Genomic DNA, 8,986 nt, shown 5'->3' with positions numbered 1-8,986 from the left:
AACCTGGTTCCACAGGAGAGGAGCCTGATAGCTGAACGCTCTGGCTCCCTTTCTACTTTTAGAGACTCTAGGAACCACCAGTAACCCTGCTTCTGGGAGCGTAGTTCTCTCCTAGGGTTGTAAGGTACTATAAGCTCTTTAGATAAGATGGAGCCTGACCATGAAGAGCTTTGTAGTGGAAGAAGGATTTTAATTCTATTCTAATTTTACAGGAAGCCAATGCAGAGAAGCTAAAACAGGAGAAACGTGATCTCTTTCCTGATCCCGTCAGAACACGTGCCGCAGCATTCTGGATCAGCTGTAGAGTCTTTATGATTTTTTCGAGCAGCCTGATAGTAAAGAATGGCAGTAATCCAACCTAGAAGTAACAAATGCTGGACTAGTTTTTCTGCATCATTTTTAGACAGGATTTCCTGATTTTGCAATATTACGTAGGTGAAAAAAGGCATCCTTGAAATTTGCTTTAAGTGGGATTAAGGGACATGCCTGATCAAAGATGATCCAAGATTCTTCATGTGTGCTGGAGGCCAGGGTGATGCCCATCCGATGTAACTATATCTTTGGATAGTGCGTCACGGAGGTGCTTGGTGTCCGAGAGCAATAACTTCAGTTTTATCTGATTTAACATAAAATACAGGTCATCCAGGTTTTAATATCTTGAAGGCAATTTTGAAGTTTAACAACTGATTAGTTTCATCCGGCTTGATTGATAGATATAATTGAGTATCATCTGCATAACAATGAAAGTTTATGGGTGTTTCCTATAATACTGCCTAAAGGAGCATAATTAAAGTGAACAGGATTGGACCGAGCACAGATCCTTGTGGGACTCCATGACTAACCTTGGCGTGCACAGAGATTCATCGTTAACATAACAAACTGAGATCGATCTGATAAATAAACTTAAACCGTAAGAGCGGTCCCTTTAATGCCAATTAAATGTTCCAATCTCTGTAATAAGATATAATGGTCAATGGTATCAAATGCACGCTAGATCTATAACCAAGCCAGAGATAAGTCCTTTGTCGAAGCAATTAGAGGTCATTAGTATTTTCACAAGTGCTGTCCTGTGCTATGATGACTCTAAATCCTGACTGAAAATCCTCTATAAGCTGTTGCTATGCAGAAAGTCGCACAGCTGTTTGGCGACTGCTTTCTCAAGAATCTTAGAGAGAATGGAAGGTTGGAATAGGTCTATAGTTGTGCTAAACATCTGGATCAAGGTTTGGCTTTTCAGAAGAGGTTTAATTACAGCTACTTTAAAGTTCTGTGGTACATAGCCTGTTATAAGACAAATTGGTTATATTCAGTAGTGAAGTGTTGACTAATGGTAAAACTTCTTTAAGTAGCCTAGTCGGGATGGATCTAAGAGGCAGGTTGTGGCTTAGATGAAGAATAATTGAATTAAATTGATAAAGATCAAGTGAAGCAAGCATGTCAAAACATGTTCGGTTTTACAGCTGTTTCTAAGGTTCTCAGTTTAGAGATAAGCCAGTTAAAGGACAGGTCTTGGTGAATTTTGCTTCTAATAGTTATAATTTATCATTGAAGAACCTCATAAAGTCGTTACTACTAAGAGCTATGGGAATACTTGGCTCAGTAGAGGTGTGACCTCTGTTAGCCTGGCTACAGTACTGAAAAGAAACCTGGGGTTGTTCCTATTTTCCTCTATCAATGACGAGTATACACTGCTCTGGCATTACGAGGCCTTCCTATACATTTTAAGACTATCTTGCCAGGGTTAAACGAGAATTTTCCAGTGGGTGAGCGCCAGATTTCTCAAGTTTCTGCGATATTTGCTTTATTTGCGAGTTTCAGTGTTTATACCATGGAGCTAACCTTCTTTGTTTTATTATCTTCTTTTTTAGAGGGGCAACAAGTCTAGAGTCTCGTAGCGAGCCTGCTGCACTATCAACAAATTATCGATTTGGGAGGGATAATAAGCATAGGAGTCCTCCGTTCTTTGGGACTTGGTAATGATTAAATGCTCCGGAATCGCATCCTTAAATTTAGCTACAGCACTATCAGATAGACATCTTGTATAGGATGTTTTGCCTAGCGGCGTGTAGTTCAGCAGTATAAACTCAAAAGTTAAAACAGTGGTCAGATAGAGGGATTCGTGGGAACACTATTAAATGTTTAATTTCCACACCATATACCAGAACAAGATCGGGTGTTGGTTAAACGGTGAGTCGGTTTATGTACACTTTGAGAGAAGCCATAGAATCTAAAAGAGAGTAAACGCAGTGCTAAGGCTATCATTCTCATCTCCACATGAATATTAAAATCCCCTACAATAATACTTTGTCCGTTTTTAGCACTAGGTTCGATAGAACTCTGCAATTCGGATAAAAATTCAGAGTATGGACCAGGCTCGTACCCTATCCACTTAGAACTGGTTGCATTGATTTCCAACTTGGGTGTGACTTTCAAATGAGTTATAATTTAGTTTAGGTTTTGAGCTAATTAGTAGACTAGAATCAAAGATAGCTGCAACTCCACCTCCTCGGCCTGTGCCTCGACCTGCCTGTGATATGATTCATAATATTGAAGAGAATGATATGTAATTATTCTCTTTTTCAGTGACTAATATTAAATCTTAAAAAATTAAAATGATAATATTGTGATTTCTGCGAGGATCTTTACCAAACAAAGATGTTTTCTGTAGTCTGTAGGATAGGATTTGTAGACAGGATACCACTGATAGTAATTTAGGCCAGTAGCCAGCAGGAGAGAAGAGAGGTAACTGCTTAACAATGGGGATGTTAGCAGGGATAACTGAATTGTGAGCAGGATCATTTAAATGAAGTAGTGCAGACTTTGAGCACTTAATTTTAAAGCCTGATAAGATTCCATACTTCTTGCATAATGATAGAAGGTGAGCAAGAGACCGAGTGGTTTTCTAAAACAAAAAAACATCGTCCACAAATACTGAGAGATGTTGCTGTGTATTACGAATGCATATTGGTGACACCATAATCAATTGGGGAATAGTTTGAGCCAGCGGCTCTAGAGAGAGGACAAATAATGCAGGACTCAAGGGGCAGCCTTGGCGTGAAGATCTACAAACTGGAAATAAAGACCCTGCTTTAAAAAATCTCTTTCTCTCCTTGCTATTCAGCTGTCATTTCAGGCAAAGAGTGCAACCCTCCACTTCCCCTTCCACCACACAGTATTAAAGTCCGCACCAACAACAAAAAAACAGACCCTCGTTAGAAAATTCTGATGAAAATTGTAAATAGTACAACACTCTGACGTTGTTTTTACATGCACATGTTCTTTTGTGCTGTTCTATTGTGGACGTATGGTTATTTTTTATAATTCTCTAAATTTCTATTAAACTTAATTCCATTTTGACAACATGTTGGTGATGGTTTCTTTTATAATTATTTAGGCTCTATTGCACCAGTTATAGGCTATTTTTGAAAATGTGATAGTTCCTACTCCTATCAACTTACCATTAACAACGATGTGGGGTCCTCTGTCAGCTTGAAAGAGGCCACAATCGCGGGAGGATGTATCGCTGGCCTTCCCCCCAAAACCCCATGCCTCACCTCATAGTACCGCCACTGGATACTGTTTTTTTGCCGCTGTCTATACTTGAGCCCATCTTTGGTTGTTTCAGGTCCTACAATAGCAACGGATTTAAAGTAAGATGTAGGTAGATATGAAACAGATCTCAGACATGAAACAGAGCCAAAGAATTACCTTCTACCGCTTCTTTACACTCTCCCACTTCTTGCCTGCCTTCTCTCCTGTAAGCTTTCCTTCCAGGCCCAGGTCTTTCAATGCTTTCCTATAAACATACAAATATGATGAATGTGTGTCAAAATGCATAGTAACTGGGGGCTAGAGCATTATCAAACATTGATACTGTTATCAGTTATTGAATTGTACAATCTGGTCACTCACCCCCATAACAGTTTGAAGGCAAATTTCCTTTTTGTAAACTTATCCTCATTTTCAGCCCTGAACCTGATGAGGCCAAAGGTCTGCTCCACAGTCCCTGAAATGAATAAAATTGCTGCTTAGTAAATTGCAAAATAACAGGAGAGAATAAAACGGATTGAATGGTCAACGTGATCTGATAATTGGACAATTGGTCCTTTCCAGCAGTGTCTCACTGAGTTTGCAAGGTATCCTGGGTAATTTCATTTCCCACTTCATTTTAAGCCTGCATCGGACCTCACTATGTTTTAGAGTTGATTTTGTAACGTGAGGGTTTGGTATGTGGTTAGTGGATCACTCTTTGTAAGAATAGACAACAGGATGGAGACCGATGACTTTCTCAAGCCATACTTTACTGAACACACCATAGACAGTTAAAGACATCGACCAACAGATCCCGTTGTTCTGGACGGAGACCAGTGAAGGACATTGGAAGCACTTTTCCGGTGATAGCTGAAGATTACTGCGCAGCCTCCAACTGAGTCTAAAGACGTAGATGTGACGTGAGCAACCTGTCTGAAAGTTGTAAGTCTTCTGGTAGCTGTGCAAGAGAATCAGAATCAGAAATACTTTATTGATCCTCGAAGGGAAATTCTGTGTTGCAGTTGCACAAATTGTATCAATATTAAGTAGAAATATAAATAAAGAAATATAAGGAGTGTGGACATGTACGGTATTTACATAATTAAGGAGTTGTAATGGTGAACAGTAATAATAATAATAATAATATAATAACAATAATAATGATAATGATGAAGAAATCTCAATCATTCCCAATCTTGCAGAGATGGAGAGTGTAGGTGTATGTTAAGAAATGAAATAGGCACAGGCTAATTATTGCTAACTAACGTGCTAGTTAACAGTAGTAATTAAACCTAAACAGCTGTGTAAGTCCAAACTGTCTGCAAGCTTCTCCTGTACTATACGGTAATTCCTCTACTGTGCGACAGTAAGTCCCATGGTTATGACACAATCGTTATCCTTTTTTTAGAAAAATGTCTGCTACGGAGCCCTAACGTGAGCCACAAGGTAATGGAGCCTTTTATACATTATCTTGTTTCTTTAGAAATAAATTATTCGCTGTCAAAGTGGATGGCAGTCAATGGAATGCTAACGGCAGGTGATGGCTGCTTGCTAACATCAAAATGGCGCCAACAACAACACGTCCTTGTCCGGACCTTCCCCGTGACTGAACTAACCAATCAGAAGCGAGAACTAGAGGCGAGGGAATCAGAGAGGCAGATTCAATAGAATATCCTGACTGTGTTAAATATGTAAACATGTAAATAGGTAACTAATAATTGTGTAACATAAATATGTGAATGATTAAGTGACTAAACATTGTGAATACATTCTGAGCCTTACAACTTTCAAATATAAATGAACTCCACTTCTAAACCTTACAATTTTAAAGAAAAATGGCACCCCCCTTGCTCCCTAAAGTATTGGGTCACCCTACCCACACACAAGAATGCACAAAAACGAGATTTAGGGCAAAAATCTAGAGGAAGGGGAGGTATTTGGACTGTGCCTTAATGTGTTTTGGGCTGATAGCTATCCAATTCTATTCTTGTGGATTTTTTTTTTTCTCATTAGGGTACAAACAGTAGGTAAAAAGCAAACACGAAAGACTCACACGCACACACACATCATGACTGAATGAACCAAGTCATCCGAGCCGTTCTCTTAACTCTTAAAGCTACAGTCATAACAATTTCCAGTCATTCTTCTTTCCCTTTTCCTCATTCCATCATTTAGTCCATTCATGAACTCATTTATCTGGCAGCTTTTGTGTAAAGGAAATGTGTTGTTCCTGTTAAGAGCCTGGGGCAACAGTGGGGCTGAAGGTTTTAAGCTGATTTTCCACTTGTCATGGTAGAATAAGTAAGCAGGAAACCAAAATATCCAGTTTATGAGGAAGTATTACTTCATTACAAGTATTACAGAAGCAAAATTGGTGGTTTCCTTTAAGAAATCTAGAGTATAACTGAATTCAGTTTAACTTCATTTCAGATGGAGCTGCTAAAATCAGAAATACACAACAGTAGAAAGCACTGTGTTGTGTTGAAGTGGTGTTTGTGAAGAGAATGTCAAAGTCGCTGAACTGTTTTTCCTTTCTGTCCATTTCACGTTAATGAGAAACACGATGGTGTCTAGGAAAAAGAAGAGAGGTGAATAGACTCAAATATAATCTTTAGCACATGCTCTTTGGTAACTTATGTGTTTGCCGAATTAAAGGAGCCGTTGGACAGAATCAAAAGATTTTAAATCTAATTTGTTGCTACGTTTGGGCGGTAATTCGAGCTGCGTTGTTATTTTCCTTCAGGGGTGGAATTTATATTTGATTTTGATTTGTAAGGTGGGGTCTAGTTTTTTAAATACCTCTATCCAAGATAGAACAAAACACAACCATGTCCCTTTCATGAAATGGATGGATGTAACAAAAATGTTTTAAACAACAAATAGGCAAAAAAGTGCAAAATAAAGGTATTTATTTAAAGGTGCAATATGTAATACTGACAGCTAGCGTTTAAAATGGTTACTGCAGTCCAAATTCAAAATACTGGAGAGAGTCATCATCCCCGGCCTCTTCCTCCTCGGACTCAAAGTTCACAGGGGTTGCCAGGTTAAGAACTCAGCCTCCCACAATGTCAATGTTAGCTAGATGCTAGTCTCACATTGCCAGACATTACTCCACAGTGCAGCGGAGTAGCTAACGTTAGATGCTGGCTAAGTAACAATATTCACAAACAGTTACAAACAACACACAGAGACATAGGAACGCATCCCAGGGCCATAAAAACACAGAGAGGAAAAACGGGAGGGAGGGAGATAAAAAAAACACACACACACAAAAAGACACACACAGAGACAGACACAAGACAAGGGACCAATCGCATGCGCAAACAAAAGAAAAGGCTACAGCATTGACCTTAAGAACTCAGCAATGCTATGCAAAGTGTCTGAAGTCTTCGGCTCCACCCACCCGAGCCGTAGAGAGTTCCATGTATGTGACATTCAAAAAAGAAAGGATCCATGTACAAACAGATAAGTCATGAGGTGGCTTCTAACGGGTTGCAATCATCTTCTTAGCAGCTATAAGACCAAGAAACACAGCACGTTTTTCAGCTTTAGAAAGCTGAAAGGCTGACAGGTCATTCAGAGTCAAAACATTGGCAGTAACGGGTACAGTAACATTAATCAAGGTGGAGATTTTGGATGCAATACTGTTCCAGAACTGACCAACAGGAGAGCACTCCCAGAACATATGAAGATATGCACCTTGAGCTTTAATTGTGAAGAAAGTGCAGAAAGGGCTGTTACTATTATTTTCATGTGGTGCATTTTCACGGGTTCAGATATGTCCTAAGTATAAAATTGTAGTGAATCTGCTGATGTTCTGGATTGCGTAATACTTCTGGGACCATACATCATGCCAGTCGAGATTGTTACTCAGGGCTGGGCAATCGCGTGTCCAGATCCTCTCTATAGGAAGGGCAGAGGGGCCAGATATCACTAAGAATTGATAAAGCCTGGATACTATACCATAGTTTTTAGGCTGCATAGTAAACAATTCCAGATGGGATGGATGGGCAGAGCCCTCTGCCAGGGGACACATACAGTTTGTTTTTTAAAGATTATGTTGTGGGGACTGCAGGTTGGATTTGAGCCCTGTTCCTCTGCAACAGGACTTTTGCCCAGTTTTGTCGGATAGGTTGAATAGCTTGAATAACTGTAGAGCATTATTAGCTTTATTTTTACCAAAAAAAGTGTTTAATACCTAAATAAGTAAAACCTGACCTGATCCTGAACCTTGACTCCCTCAAGGCTGGGGGATCTATCATAGATAAAGGCATGGCCTCTGATTTACTCCAGTTAATCGTGTGTACATATTTCAGAAAAGGAATCAATAATTGAAGAGATCTAAGATGCTGATGTGTGCGGGTTACTTGAAACCAAAAGAATATTGCCTGCGTACAGAATTTTTGTGTGTTCTACCTGGCCCATTTTAACCCCTTTATTACTTTAATAATTATTAATAATGCAATTGTCAAAGGTTCTCAAAGTGAAAGCAAAAGATACCCTGCACACCACATCCCCCCAGGAAACACAGGAACATGAGTGTTTAACACCCAGGTGGGTGGGATTCAGATGCAATATAGTCTATATCGTTCGCGTTTCACTTCTGGGATTGCTCCGCTGCTGCAGGAAATTCCGCCGGATGCATCTAGCTAGACTATCAGTCCAATCTGAGTTGTCTGTTGCACGACTATTTTGCAGCGACTCTGTGTGGAGTTTAGCACTGCCCATGACAAGTCTGATTTGTTTGAAGAAATGCAATTAAACCAGAGCACGTTTTCCTCCCATCCCCGAAGGCTATGTGGAGTAGCCAGATCCTCCTTCAGTGTGCTTTGGAGGAGGGTCTGGCAAAGCGAGACTAGATGCAACACAAAGGACACACACTCATGCCTTTTTACCAGTCCCGTGTCATTCAAGTGAGCACAGAACCTAAAAAAGGAGCCTGACAAGACTAAGAGATAGAACCTTTTGAATGCATGGGGCTTAGACCACGACGCTGCCGTACATAAGACCTTAATGCTCACCAGACCGAACAATTGATTGGTTGTTGTTTGTCTGCTCTGTCGGGTGTAGGCCTATATGTAGGCTTGTGGGTTGTTATGTATGTTATGTAAGTCTTTGGCGATTAGACTCCATTGCTATACAAATATTTCATATATCTATACAGGGTACAGAACCATCAGACCCCCGATGGAATCTAGACACCGGTGGTGATGACAAAGGAGCCCGAAGATCGGGAGGCTCCAAACCAGTCAGCTGGAGTCGATGACTGGAGGCGGAAGAGGTGGAAGGGGGGTGGAGGGTTGCACTCTTTTCCTGAAACAACAGTTGAATGGTAAGAAGAGACACAGATTCTTAAAAGCAGGGTTGTGACTCTGTGATTGGCCCTTGCAATTTATGTACAATTCTGATTGGTTAAGCAGGAAGGTGAACGCCTCCACCAGCTGATTCCATTTAG

Source organism: Etheostoma spectabile, chromosome 12, assembly GCF_008692095.1.
Source record: "Etheostoma spectabile isolate EspeVRDwgs_2016 chromosome 12, UIUC_Espe_1.0, whole genome shotgun sequence".
NCBI lineage: Eukaryota > Metazoa > Chordata > Actinopteri > Perciformes > Percidae > Etheostoma > Etheostoma spectabile.
The sequence above is the reverse complement of the archived record's forward strand: the minus strand, read 5'-3'. Positions refer to the sequence as shown.